Raw genomic sequence first — 13190 nt, 5'->3', positions numbered from 1 at the left:
CTCCCTCCTAAGCCTCCCAAGTAGCTGGAACTACAGGTGACTGCCACCACCCCTGGCTAATTTACTTTCTACTTTTTACTCCAACCCAGGAGTTGGAGGTTGCAGTGAACTGAGATCACGCCATTATACTCCAGCATGGGTAATAAGAGCAAGACTTCGTCTCAAAAAAAAAAAAAAAGAAAAGAAAAAGTGGGGGGACCAAACCGACATCATGTACCTGTGATGGGACGCACAAGGAATGCAGACTTCAATGTTTATTCAAAGCAAACCCAAATCTAGTGATGAGAAGACCTCAGATGGCCTCACGGGGCAGAGAATCTGGGGAAGGGCATCCCAGATCTTCCATGCGATTCTCTTCAGTAACAACTTCTGTGGCTCCTGCAAAAATATCAGTGTCGTGCAAGACAAACACAGCTTAAAGATGGTGTCAGATGAAGGGACACCAAAGAGAACTGGCTACTAAACATGATGTACGATCCTGGTTTGGATCTTGGACTGGAAGAAAAATGCTATGAAGACATCATTGGATCACTTGGTAACCAGGTAACCACATTCCAGCAATGAGAAATTTCCTGGCTCAGATAACTGCCCTGTGGTTATGTGAGAGAACACTCTTATTGGTAGGAGATCTATGTGGAAATATTTAGGGATAAAAGGTATGATGTCTGTAATCTGCTCCTAAATGGATCAGAGAGAAAAAGAGATGTGTATTTATATAGAGAAACAGAGATGATGTGGCCAAATGCGGCAAAATGTTAGCAGTTAGTATATCCAGGCTAGGCGTGGTGGCTCGCGGTGGCTCACGGTGGCTTGCATCTGTAATCCCAGCACTTTGGGAGGCTGAGGCAGGTGGATAACCTGAGTTCAGGAGTTTGAGACCAGCCTGGCCAACATGGTGAAAACCCATCTCTACTAAAAATACAAAATTAACTAGGCTTTGTGGTATGTGCTTGTAATCCCAGCTACCCAGGAGGCCGAGGCAGGAGAATCACTTGAACTCAGGAGGCAGAGGTTGCAGTGAGCCAAAATTGGGCCACTGCACTCCAGCCTGGGTGACAAAAGCAAGACTCCATCTCAAAAACAAACCAACAAACAAAAACAATTAGTATATCTGGGTGAAGGGTACAAGGGAAATTTTTATGTTTCTTGCAATTATTCTGTAAGTTAGCCATTATTCCACATAAAAGTTATTGGGCAGGCACAGTGTCTCATGCCTGTAATCCCAGCACCTTAGGAGGCTAAGTTAGGTGGATCACGAGGTCGGGAGTTCAAGACCAGCTTGGCCAACGTGGCGAAACCCCGTCTCTACTAATAATATAGAAAATAGCTGGACGTGGTGGTGGGTGCCTGTAATCCCAGCTACTCAGGAGGTTGAGGCACGAGAATCGCTTGAACCCCGAAGGCAGAGATAGAGCAGTGAGCCGAGATCGAGCCACTGCTGCACTCCAGCCTGGGTGACGGAGTGAGACCCCATCTCAAAAAAAGGAAAAAAATAGTTATTTTATGTTAAAAATAAAAATCGGTAAAGTTTTTATAATAAAAATAAAATATAATAAAATTTAAAAACTCCCCCAAATCTCTGCCATAAAAACTGTAGAGACAAAAGCCAGCTCCTTTCAGGGTAGTGCAGCCCCCAGAAGCCACCACATCGGCCAGGTGGTTGGCAAACGGCACAGACGCTCACTTGGCTCGGACACCGGCTGGAGTCCCTGCGGCCTGGAGCTTGACCTGGAGAGAAGAGCATTGTTTCCTGGCAGAAGAGAAGTAGAAGAAAACCACTTCTGGGATTAAGTGAGCTCTGGAAGAATCCAAGAGCCTAGAGGCTCCACGTGGGTCCTTAGTGTTAGTGGCCAGCCGTGACCCTTCCAGTCTGCAGACCAGCTAACCACAGGGCCAACTGCAGTGATTGAGCGCCTATTGTGTGCAGGAGCCTGTGTGGACTAGGAGTCCCCACTGGTGGCTTGTGTGTGTGTTTGCACGTTTGTTGAACCTCATTTCCCTGAGGAGCCAGGTGAGAATGACGATCTTGTCAAAATGCCATTGCTAGCTGCGACAGGTGAGCGTTGACGGTAGGACAGGTGCAAGAAGCCCTTTTGTGCCAAGGAATATTCAAAACATTTCACTTACGTTAAGCCATTCAACACCCTCCTGCCCAGCAGCGCCATGGGGTAAGTATCACTATTACCTCCTGTTTTACAGATGAGAAGTGAGGTAATGCACCCAAAGTCACCAAGACCTGAGGCTCCTGGTCAACACAGAGGTGGCATGCCCAGCACAACAACGCACACCCCACTCTTTGGTCCCGTCCTCTTGGTTTTTTTGTTGTTTGGTTGGTTGGTTGTTTTGTTTGTTTGTTTTTGAGACAGAGTCTCGCTCTTGTCATTCAAGCTGAAGTAGTGGTGCTATCTCTGCTTACTGCAACCTCTATCTCCAGGTTCAAGCGACTCTCCTACCTCAGCCTCCTGAGTAGCTGGGATTACAGGCATGCGTCACCAAGCCGGCTAATTTTTGCATTTTTAATAGAGACGGTTTCTCCATGTTGGCCGAACTGGTCTTGAACTGACCTCAGGTGACTCGCCCACCTCGGCCTCCCAAAGTGCTGGGATTACAGGCGTGAGCCACTGTGCCCGGCCTGCCCTGTCCTCTTGGAACAGAAGAAAGGACGCCTCTGGGAAGCGGGCTCCAAGAAACCACAGTCATGGCTGCGCCCTGGCACAGAAGTCGTGGCTCCCTCCCGACTGGGGCAGTGGGCATCTCCTGGGGTCAAGGCTCCGTTATGAATACATTGCTTAAACTTGACCATTGTGAGTTTCACATCCAATTGGGAAAAAAGACTGGTTTGGTCAGTTGGCGTTTCAGGAGTATCTAAAATATTGAAGTGTATTTAATATTTCAGTGTACTGGCTCAAGCTTTTGTACGTTTTCATAAAAAAGTTGCTGCCAAACATATTTTGAATACCATTTGTGAGGACGTATGGCTCTTTCCGCACCACTCAAAGGCCAGGGAAAGCAGAGTTGGAGGAAACCTCCTTTCATCTCCCTCTAGAGAGTCATTTAAAAGTAGTGAGTACTTTGAGAAAACGCTTTTGACTCGTGGTCCCCTTTTTTTGAGTATTAAATCAATTCTAGTCACAAAGCAAGCCCGCATCTCCAGTCTTCATCCAGGCGCCACCAAAAAGAAATAAGGCAGCTGAACAAATAGAAGATTCTGTGCCATTTCCGCCCCTCCCACCCGCCCACAGCAGACATGCTTCTTGTTTTTGATCAATGGTCAAATGACAACCTGAATGCTCAAGTTCCTTTTTTTTTTTTTTTTTTTTTTTTTTTGAGATGGAGTTTAGCTCTTGTTGCCCAGGCTGGAGTGCAATGGCGTGATCTCAGTGCACCACGACTTCCGCCTCCCAGGTTCAAGTGATTCTCCTACCTCAGCCTCCTGAGTAGCTGGGATTGCAGGCATGCGCCACCACGCCCGGCTAATTTTGTATTTTTAGAAGAGATGGGGTTTCTCCACGTTGGTCAGGCTGGTCTCGAACTTCTGACCTCAGGTGGTCTACCCTCCACTGGCTGAGCAATTGGAAGTTGTAAGAGCTTTGGGTCAGAAACGCAGTTGTCTTCTGATCACCCAACTGCCAGGAAAGATGCCACAACAACACAAGAAGGAGGCCACTGTCGGTTCCAGCGTCGTCCCCACTGGCACCACTAGGGGGTCAGGCCACTCTGGCCACCATGTAAGGAAGGAGACCGCTACTACGCCTGCTGCCCTCCTCCCTCTACCTTGCCTAGTTCACAAGACAGGAGGAAAGAGAGAAAGCAAAAAGTTAGAAAGAAACAAAAGTAATATAAATAGCCAGACAACCTTAGCACCACCACCCGGCCGTAGGAGTTTAAAAAAAGTAATAATAATAACATCAACCCCTGACCTAAACTACTTGTGTTATCTGTAAATTCCAGACACTGTATGAAAAAAGCACTGTAAAACTTTTTGTTCTGTTAGCTGATGCATGTAGCCCCCAGTCACGTTTCCCATGCTTGCTTGATTTATCACTACCCTTTCACGTGGACCCCTTAAAATTGTAAACCTTTAAAAAGGCCAAGTATTTCTTTTTCGGGGAGCTCGGCTCTTAAGATGCGAGTCTGACAACGCCCCCAGCCAAATAACAAACCTCTTCCTTCTTTAATCCGGTGTCTGAGGAGTTTTGCCTGCGGCTCGTCCTGCTGCACATGGAATGCTCATACAGTAGCCCTAAGTCGTGATTTTCCTTTCACAGGGACAATGTGACCATTGAAGTAAGCAGTCAATACCTTTAGGACCTCAAGGTGAACCATAATTGGGACACAGAAGTTTCTGGAAGAGGTAGGCTTGGGCAAGTCAGGTGGGCGGCAGGTTGTGTTTACCGAAAATGGCCATGACACCGCCTCCTACTCTTGTTCTTCTGCAGTGTGACCCCGTCATTCCCCCATGCGGAAGCAGAGTCTCTTTCTCCATCCCCGGGAACCCGGGCTGGCCTGTGGCTCCCTTGTGACTGATAGGATGGGGTAGAATCGATGCCGATGACTTCTGAGGCTGGAGTGTAGTGGTGCAATCTGAGGCCACGGCAGAACAGGCCTGATGCTGAGGCCTGGTTCCCTTGGAAGGTTCCCTTCAGGAAGCTCCTGCTCAGAACTCCGCCTCTGTGCTGCAAGAAGCCCAAGGTACAGGAAGCAGCCAGGTACCGGGGCTCATACACAGGCTTGGCTGAATCTGGCTTCCCGGACTAGGGGTTAAGAGGAAAGAAGCCCCCGGGAGATGCCAGCCATGGCCATTCACAGCTTCCTGGCTGAGGCTTCATCCTCTCCAAACTCCTGACCTGCAGAATCTCTGGGCATGGGAAAATGGTTCTTGTTTGATGCCATCAAATGTGGGATGATTGTTACATAGATAGATGACTATGGTAAACCCAGTGTCACAGGCACCACTGGGTGATGGAGGTCTGGGAATGGGGACCCTTGGTGAGGTGAGGCCCTTCGGATTCTGGTCAAGAGAGTGAGCTCTAGAGCTGTCTAGGTTCAAATCCAGTCTCCGCCACTTACCAGCTCTGTGACAGCGGGAAAGCGACTTAACCTCTCTGTGCCTTGCACGTCTTCCTCTGTGTAGCGGAGGTGATAACAGTACCCACCTGGGCAGGCTGTTTGAGGACCGAGTGTCATCAGTGCCCAAAGAGCACCAGGCTCACTGGAAACGCTTATTTGGTGTCACTTCCGACGGGCACAGGCCTAGGCCTCGATTGGACGTCTGGAAGACTGTGCAGGTCTAGAGGGTGCTTAGACTTGGCAGGCAATTGTATTTCTTTGTCTCACTAACTGAACTGGGAGAAGACAGTTATCTGTCTGTCTCTCATCATCTGTGCATTGAGAACATGGGGCATAAAGCAAAATGCTGTATTTTGACTGGAAGGAGTTGCACGTTCCTGAAAAAAGCCTGCTGGTGGAATTGAGGCTGACATCAGGCCTGAGAAGGGGAGGGGAGGGCATTGGGGAGTGAGACGGCCGGGCCTGGTTGGTGTTGCTGTAGTGGGGTGCATGCATGTGTGTGTGTGTGCACGTTTGTGCCTGTGTGTGTGTGTGTGTATGCGTGTGTGAATAGAGAGAGGTGGCCCCTGGAAAGGGTGAGAGATGCTCAGTCAAAACTCAGATGTGAGCCCATTGTCAGATTTAGACAATGAAGGGCCCAGTAGGCCACACTCAAGCAAGGCTGTGGCAGGGATCATGATCTGTATTAGTCCATTTCCACACTGTTATGAAGAAATACCCAAGACTGGGTAATTTATGAAGAAAAAGAGTTTAATGGACGCATAGTTCCACATGGTAGGGGAGGCCTCCTAATCATGGTGGAAGGTGAAGGAGGAGCAAAGGCATGTCTTACATGGTGGCAGGCAAGAGAATTTGTGCAGCGAACTACCCTTTATAAAACCATCAGATCTCCTGAGACTTATTCACTATCGCAAGAACAGCAGGGGAAAGACCCGTCCCCATGATTCAGTTGCCCCCCAGTGGGATTATGGGAGTGATAATTCAGATTTGGGTGGAGACACGGAGCCAAACCATTTCATGATCCAAGCCCATGTTAGCCAGGGCAGCGGGCAGCAAGGGGGGAGAAATGGGAAGGGCACAAAAGGAAGCAGAGTCAAGTCTTCTTCCAGGTGTTCTGCCCGTGCCAGGGGGTCCCTCCTGCACCACCTCGCACTCACCTGCAGGTCTGGGCTGGTGCATCAAGAGAGAGGTGGAATCTCATTCTCCCTGTGTGAGTGGACAGTGAGTGGACATGGAAGTGCGATCTCACTCCTGGTTTAACCTTTCCCTTGCCCTCCAGCCCTCAGCTTCACTTTTTCTGGTGACCAAATAATGACAATTTTCACATCGCCAGGTTTGCTTCAGCTTCTGCTGACGGCCGACTGCCTTAGACATCAAACACACGTTATCCAGACGCCTGAAACGGCTGAGCCCCAGGGGGCTGTTTAGCAGTTTTAATGACCTTGAAAATACTTTGATGCAAATGCTTCTGCTGATAAGCACCTATTGTGCTGCAGATCCGTTGTGTGCCATCTGCTGTTATTAAAGACGGGGATGGGGATGTGAGGGTTTTCCCAGAAAGAATCCGAATCACCACTGCTCTCTGGTTTGGCCAAAAAAAAAAAAAAAAAAAAAAAAAAAAAGATTTATATTATCATCACTTTTGGTTCCCAAGTGGTTAAGCGTCCTTGCGCCTTCGTTGGCCCATAGCAGGTACTTAATAAACGTTTGTGGGATGAGAATGAATGAATCACTAGATGGAAGGCACTGGCAGTTAGGAGGAGCTCATTAAAACCTTTCTAATTGAGATCTCCCAGCCTGCAGCGGCTGTGATGGTGAACACCAGCCATGCAAAGCGTATGTCTGCTTAGGACCCTGAGTCTACAAACCGGAGGGAAGAGACTCGAGCAACAAGTAATGACTGCTGCCCCTCCATAATCCCACCTGCCCGGCCCGGCATCTGCCACCCGGCCCTCCTCACCATCTGCACCCAGGGGGCTGGCCATTGCCAAGCCTCCCCACGTGGCCTTTCCAGAAGACAGTACCGTCACTGACCTCACTGTCATTGGCCCCATTCGCCGGCAGCTCTGGACACCAGATGGGCCTGGCGTGGAGCCTCATTGCTGGTGGTTAAGCAGTTTAGCTCACTTCCTACCTCAGCGTCTTTGAGGATCCAGCCTGCCCAGGAAGACGCTCACTTCTTTTTGTTTTCTTTTGGGAATTCTATGAGGCTGCTTCAGGCACTGATTCATCCTGTACATTTTTCTCCCATGGGCATGGGGGCCTGAATGTGTGGCTCACCTTGTGCAAATGGCTGGAGCCTCCCCCTGCAGACCAGGAGAACACGGCAGGCACCGGATTCTTCTCAACCTTCAGAATGCAAAGGTCCCAGAAAGGAGTCACCTTGAGAGCTGAGACGCAAACTTCCGTGTCCCTAATGCTTGAACTGCTTTCAAACCTGTGGCAAATTGTTTTGCATGTATTCCCATTAACAAATCAACAAAACAAAATACACTTCATTCTCGGAGGGTTGATTTGAATTCTAGAAACAGCCGAGTCACTTACAGCTGAGTCTGGGGCACAAGGTGGGTGAGACAATTTGGATAAGGTATTTTTAGGTGAAAAATGAGGAATGACTTTAAAGCAATCCAATTGATTTTCATAAGTGACTCTTAGCCTGAATTTGGTGAGTATGATACAGACGTCTTGGGCAAAGGGAGCGGTATTGTTCTAGAAGTATTATTCCCCAAGATAGCCCACGAAGACATTCATTCAGATGGGAAAACTAAGAACTTTTTTTTCTTCTGCCACTTCGAGAAAGAAAATTTGTGTTCTTTTCTTTTTTCTTTCAAGCAATCATATTCATTTATACAAGTATACAAGTACTGTATACCAGAATGATCAAGGTAATGTTCCCCCAAAAGATGTTAGACCGTCCTGTAAAGATGTCCTTGCTTTAGAAAGGAATCAATTTGTTGGCATCTGTTGACCATTTCCCACTTTCTTTTCTGTCTTCATGCAAGTAGCAGAGGCCCCTGAATGACAGAGGTACAGGTACAGGATTGGCCCTTGTTCTTCTCACCTGGCAAAGCCACTGTGCCAGGACGCATTCACTACCTCCCTCCTGATCAATTGCATCTATGCCATTCTGAGTTTCTACGGCAGACCCATGGTCAGTCCATCCAACATCCGTGACTCCTCTCTGCCTTACCAAGAGAACCTTCATTCAACCCTACAAAACTCATCCTACTGGCAGCCAGGGGCTCACTGAATGGAGGCAGAAGTCAACTGACTTCTGCAAAATCTTAGGTTTCCTGATAAAAGACAGACATGGTCACAGCTTCCTCTTCTCCCACTTCTTACTTTCTCGAAGATAGATGTGATGTCTGGAGCTACAGCAGCCCATTTGAAACCAAGAGGAAACCAGCCTGAGGATGAAAAGCCAACCTGACAAAGACAAGGAAAAGCCTGCATACCTGATGGCATTGTCCAGCAATTGAAGCAAGGCCAGCAACCTGTGACTTCTGGGCTTCTCAGCATATGGGACACACGAGACCCTCTGCTCTGGTGGCTGGACTCCCTACTCCTAGCAGCAGACACAGATCAGCCTCACACACAGGTATTCCTTTGTTTAACATGGTAAGTGCTGTGTGGCAGTGTACCTGGGTACCAAACACACTTCCAAACCTCAGCTGAGTCTATTCGTTTACAGAAAGGGTGGGAAGAACTACGAACTTAAAGGCTGATAATTCTCATCTTGAGAGAATTCTGGTATCAGTAGTTCTAACATGTTTAGTTTCTGACTTAAAATGCACTAAGGCAGTGGGGCGTGATGGCTCACGCCTGTAATCCCAGGACTTTGGGAGGCCAAGATGGGTGGATCACCTGAGGTCAGGAGTTTGTGACCAGCCTGGCCAACATGGTGAAACCCTCTCTTCTAAAAACACAAAAATTAGCCAGACATGGTGGCGGGGACCTGTAATCCCAGCTATTTGGGAGGCTGAGGCCGGAGAATTACTTGAACCTGGGAGGCAGAGTTTGCAGTGAGCCAAGATCGCACCACTGCACTCCAGCCTGGGCGACATAGAGAGACTCCGTCTCAAAAAAAAGCACAGCAACAAAAAAAATTTGGGTCAGGCATGGTGGCACATGCCTGTAATCCCAGCACTTTGGGAGGCCGAGGCGGTGGGATCACTTGAGGCCAGGAGTTCGAGACCAGCCTGGCCAACATGGTGAAACCTTATCTCTACTAAAAGTACAAAAAATTTAGCTGGGTGTGGTGGCAGGTGCCTCTAATCCTAGCTACTTGCCCGGCTGAGGTGAAAGAATTGCTTAAACCTAGGAGGCGGAGGTTGCAGTGAGCCAAGATCGTGTCACTGCACTCCAGCTTGGGCAACAGAGTGAGACTGCCTCGAAATAATAATAATAAATAAAATTTTGAATTGACAAATGACTCATGCTGAGGAGGCCCTAATCTTCTCATAGGCAGTAGGAGAGGGGATTGGGTGCTTGTTTAGATTTCTGTTCTGGGGAGGGACAAAAGGAATCTGGTTTTTAGTCTGTGCCTGCTGTGTCCAAGAGACTTCACCTACATCACCTCATTTAACTCTCACATCCACTTTGACAAGCAAACTTTATTCTCTTTCTTTTATGTTTTCCCAACCCAAGTCTCAGAGAGGTTGAGTAATTTGCCCAAAGTCACACAGCTCGTTGAGCAGATCTGACTCCCCAACATTGATCTCTCCCATAGCAGCAACCCAGCCTTGCACATAATGAGACTTCAGTCATAATTACTTTTCTTTACTTTTCTTCTTTTTTTTTGAAACAGGGTCTCCCTCTGTCACTCAGGCTGGAGTGCAGGCTTGTTAACACGGCTCACCGTAGTCTTGACTTCCTGGGCTCAAGCCATCCTCCCACCTGCTATGTAGCTGGAACCACAGGCATGTACCACCATGTCTAGCTAATTTACAATATATATATATTTTTCATAGAGACAGGGTCTCACCTTTTTGCCCAGGCTGGTCTCGAACTCCTGGGCTCAAACAACCCTCCTTCCTCAGCCTCCAGGCGTGAGGCACCACACCCTCCATCTTCTTGATGGAAATCTGTCAGTGAAGAACCCACGAGTGACTGGTAATGCTCTATTTTCTCAGTCACAACCTTAGAGGCTCAGGTTTTCTTTTTTTTTTGGTGGGGATAGGAGAGTGGGAGCCAAAATTTGTCACTGTAAAGACTCCCACCCTCCTGTCCTCACCAAAAGGAAAAGAAAACTTTGCATTTGAGGTTGTGACTCAGAAAACAGAGCATTAACTTAGGGAAATGTCTCTGTCGGTGCATATACTGAAGGAAACTGCCGTGTTGCTCTCTGCACCATTTAGAGACGATGTGAGTTAGGAACTGTTGGAAGAGACATTAATAGATATGAAATTTTTGTCATGATGAAACTAATGCTGTGTTAATAAGAAACAGATGAAGGGCCCATCTGTTTCATTCCTTTCTCTTCTTAAGAGGATATAGCAGAATGATGGTTAAATAACTCTGAGGACAGTTAACATGATAGCCTTTCTCATGTCAAATGTGTGGAAAGAGAGTGTGAGGACGAAGTTTCAGGTATTGTAAAGAAATACCTTGCAACCTAAACAACTTTTTAATTAGCTTTATTTCTACCAAAAAAAAAGAAAAAAAAATCCAGAATGCTGTACTGCGGCCAAGTGAATGAATGCATGTAGGGTGTCTGTGTGAGGGCTGGAGAATGACAGGGCTGGGCAAGTCCAAACCTGCCTCTTCTCATGCCATCGTCTCACATGGCACCCTGAGGAAGTAGCAGGAGCAGGAGAGAGGACCGGATTGCCCCCTGCTATGGGCTGAATTGTGTACCCCCCAAAATTCATCTGCTGAAGTCCTAAGTCCCAGTACCTCAGTATGTGACTTTATTTGGAAATAAGATTGTTGCAGATGTAATTTGTTAAGATGAAGTCATGTTGGAATAAGGTGGATGCCATAATCCAATATGACTGGGGTTTTTAAAATTTTTCATTTGAAGTCTCTGTTCTGTTCTCTTATATTATTATTATTATACTTTAAGTTCTAGGGTACATGTGCACAATGTGCAGGTTTGTTACGTATGTATACATGTGCCATGTTGGTGTGCTGCACCTATTAACTCGTCATTTACATTAAGTATATCTCCTAATGCTATCCCTTCCCCCTACTCCCTCCCCACAATAGGCCCCGGTGTGTGATGTTCCCCTTCCTGTGTCCAAGTGATCTCATTGTTCAATTCCCACCTGTGAGTGAGAACATGCCGTGTTTGGTTTTCTGTTCTTGTGATAGTTTGTTGAGAATGATGGCTTCTAGCTGCATCCATGTCCCTACAAAGGACACGAACTCATCCTTTTTTATGGCTGCATAGTATTCCATGGTCTATATGTGCCACATTTTCTTAATCCAGTCTGTCACTGATGGACATTTGGGTTGATTCCAAGTCTTTGCTATTGTGAATAGTGCCACAATAAACATACATGTGCATGTGTCTTTATAGCAGCATGATTTATAATCCTTTGGGTATATACCCAGTAATGGGATGGCTGGGTCAAAAGGTATTTCTAGTTCTAGATCCTTGAGGAATCGCCACACTGTCTTCCACAATGGTTGAACTAGTTTACTGTCCCACCAACAGTGTAAAAGTGTTCCTACTTCTCCACATCCTCTGCAGCACCTGTTGTTTCCTGACTTTTTAATGATTGCCATTCTAACTGGTGAGAGATGGTATCTCATTGTGGTTTTGATTTGTGTTTCTCTGATGGCCAGCGATGATGAGCATTTTTTCATGTGTATGACTGGGTTTTTAAAAATTTTAATTCAATTTAATTTAATTCTGTTTTAAGCTCTGGGATACATGTGCAGGACGTGCAGGTTTGTTACGTATGTAAATGTGTGCCATGGTGGTTTGCTGCACACATTAATCCATCACCTAGGTATTAAGCTCAGCTGCGTTAGCTATTTATCCTGATGCCTGCCCTCCCCCTGCACCCCCTGCAACAGGCCACAGTGTGTTGTGTCCTTCCCTGTGTCCGTGTGTTCTTATTGTTCAGCTCCTACTTCTAAGTGAGAACATGCAGTGTGTGGTTTTCTGTTCTTGTATTAGTTTGCTGAGGATGATGGCTTCCAGCTCCATCTATGTCCCGGCAAAGGACATGATCTCATTCCTTTCCATGGCTGCATAGTATTCCATGGTGTATATGTACCACATTTTCTTTATCTAGTCTGTCATTGATGGGTATTTGGGTTGATTCCATGTCTTTGCTATTGTGACTAGAGCTGCAATGAACATATGTGTGCATGTATCTTTACAGTAGAATCTTTTTTTTTTTTTTTTTTTTTTTTTTGAGATGGAGTCTTGCTCTGTCGCCCAGGCTGGAGTGCAGTGGCCGGATCTCAGCTCACTGCAAGCTCTGCCTCCCGGGTTCACGCCATTCTCCTGCCTCAGCCTCCCGAGTAGCTGGGACTACAGGCGCCCGCCACCTCGCCCGGCTAGTTTTTTGTATTTATTGGTAGAGACGGAGTTTCACCCTGTTAGCCAGGATGGTCTCGATCTCCTGACCTCGTGATCCGCCCGTCTCAGCCTCCCAAAGTGCTGGGATTACAGGCTTGAGCCACCGCACCTGGCCCAGTAGAATCATTTCTATTCCTTTGAGTATATATCCAGTTATGAGATTTCTGGGTCAAATGGTATTTCTGATTGTACGTCTTTGAGGAATCACCACACTGTCTTCCACAATGGTTGAACTAATTTATATTCCCACCAACAGTGTAAAAAGCATTCCTATTTCTCCTCCACAGCCTCGCCAGCCTCTGTTGTTTTTTGAATTTTTTTTTTTTTTTTTTTTTGAGACTGAGTCTCGCTCTTGTCGCCAAGGCTGAAGTGCAATGGCATGATCTCGGCTCACCACAACCTCCACCTCCTGGGTTCAAGCAATTCTTCTGCCTCAGCCTTCCAAATAGCTGGGTTTACAGGCATGCACCACCACACCCAGCTAATTTTGTGTATTTTTAATAGAGACGGGGTTTTGCATGTTGGTCAGCTGGTCTCAAACTCCCAACAGGTGATCCGCCCGCCTCAGCCTCCCAAAGTGCTGGGA

The sequence above is a fragment of the Macaca thibetana genome, chromosome 6, assembly GCF_024542745.1.
Source record: "Macaca thibetana thibetana isolate TM-01 chromosome 6, ASM2454274v1, whole genome shotgun sequence".
Classification (NCBI taxonomy): domain Eukaryota; kingdom Metazoa; phylum Chordata; class Mammalia; order Primates; family Cercopithecidae; genus Macaca; species Macaca thibetana.
Note: the sequence above shows the minus strand (reverse complement) of the source record.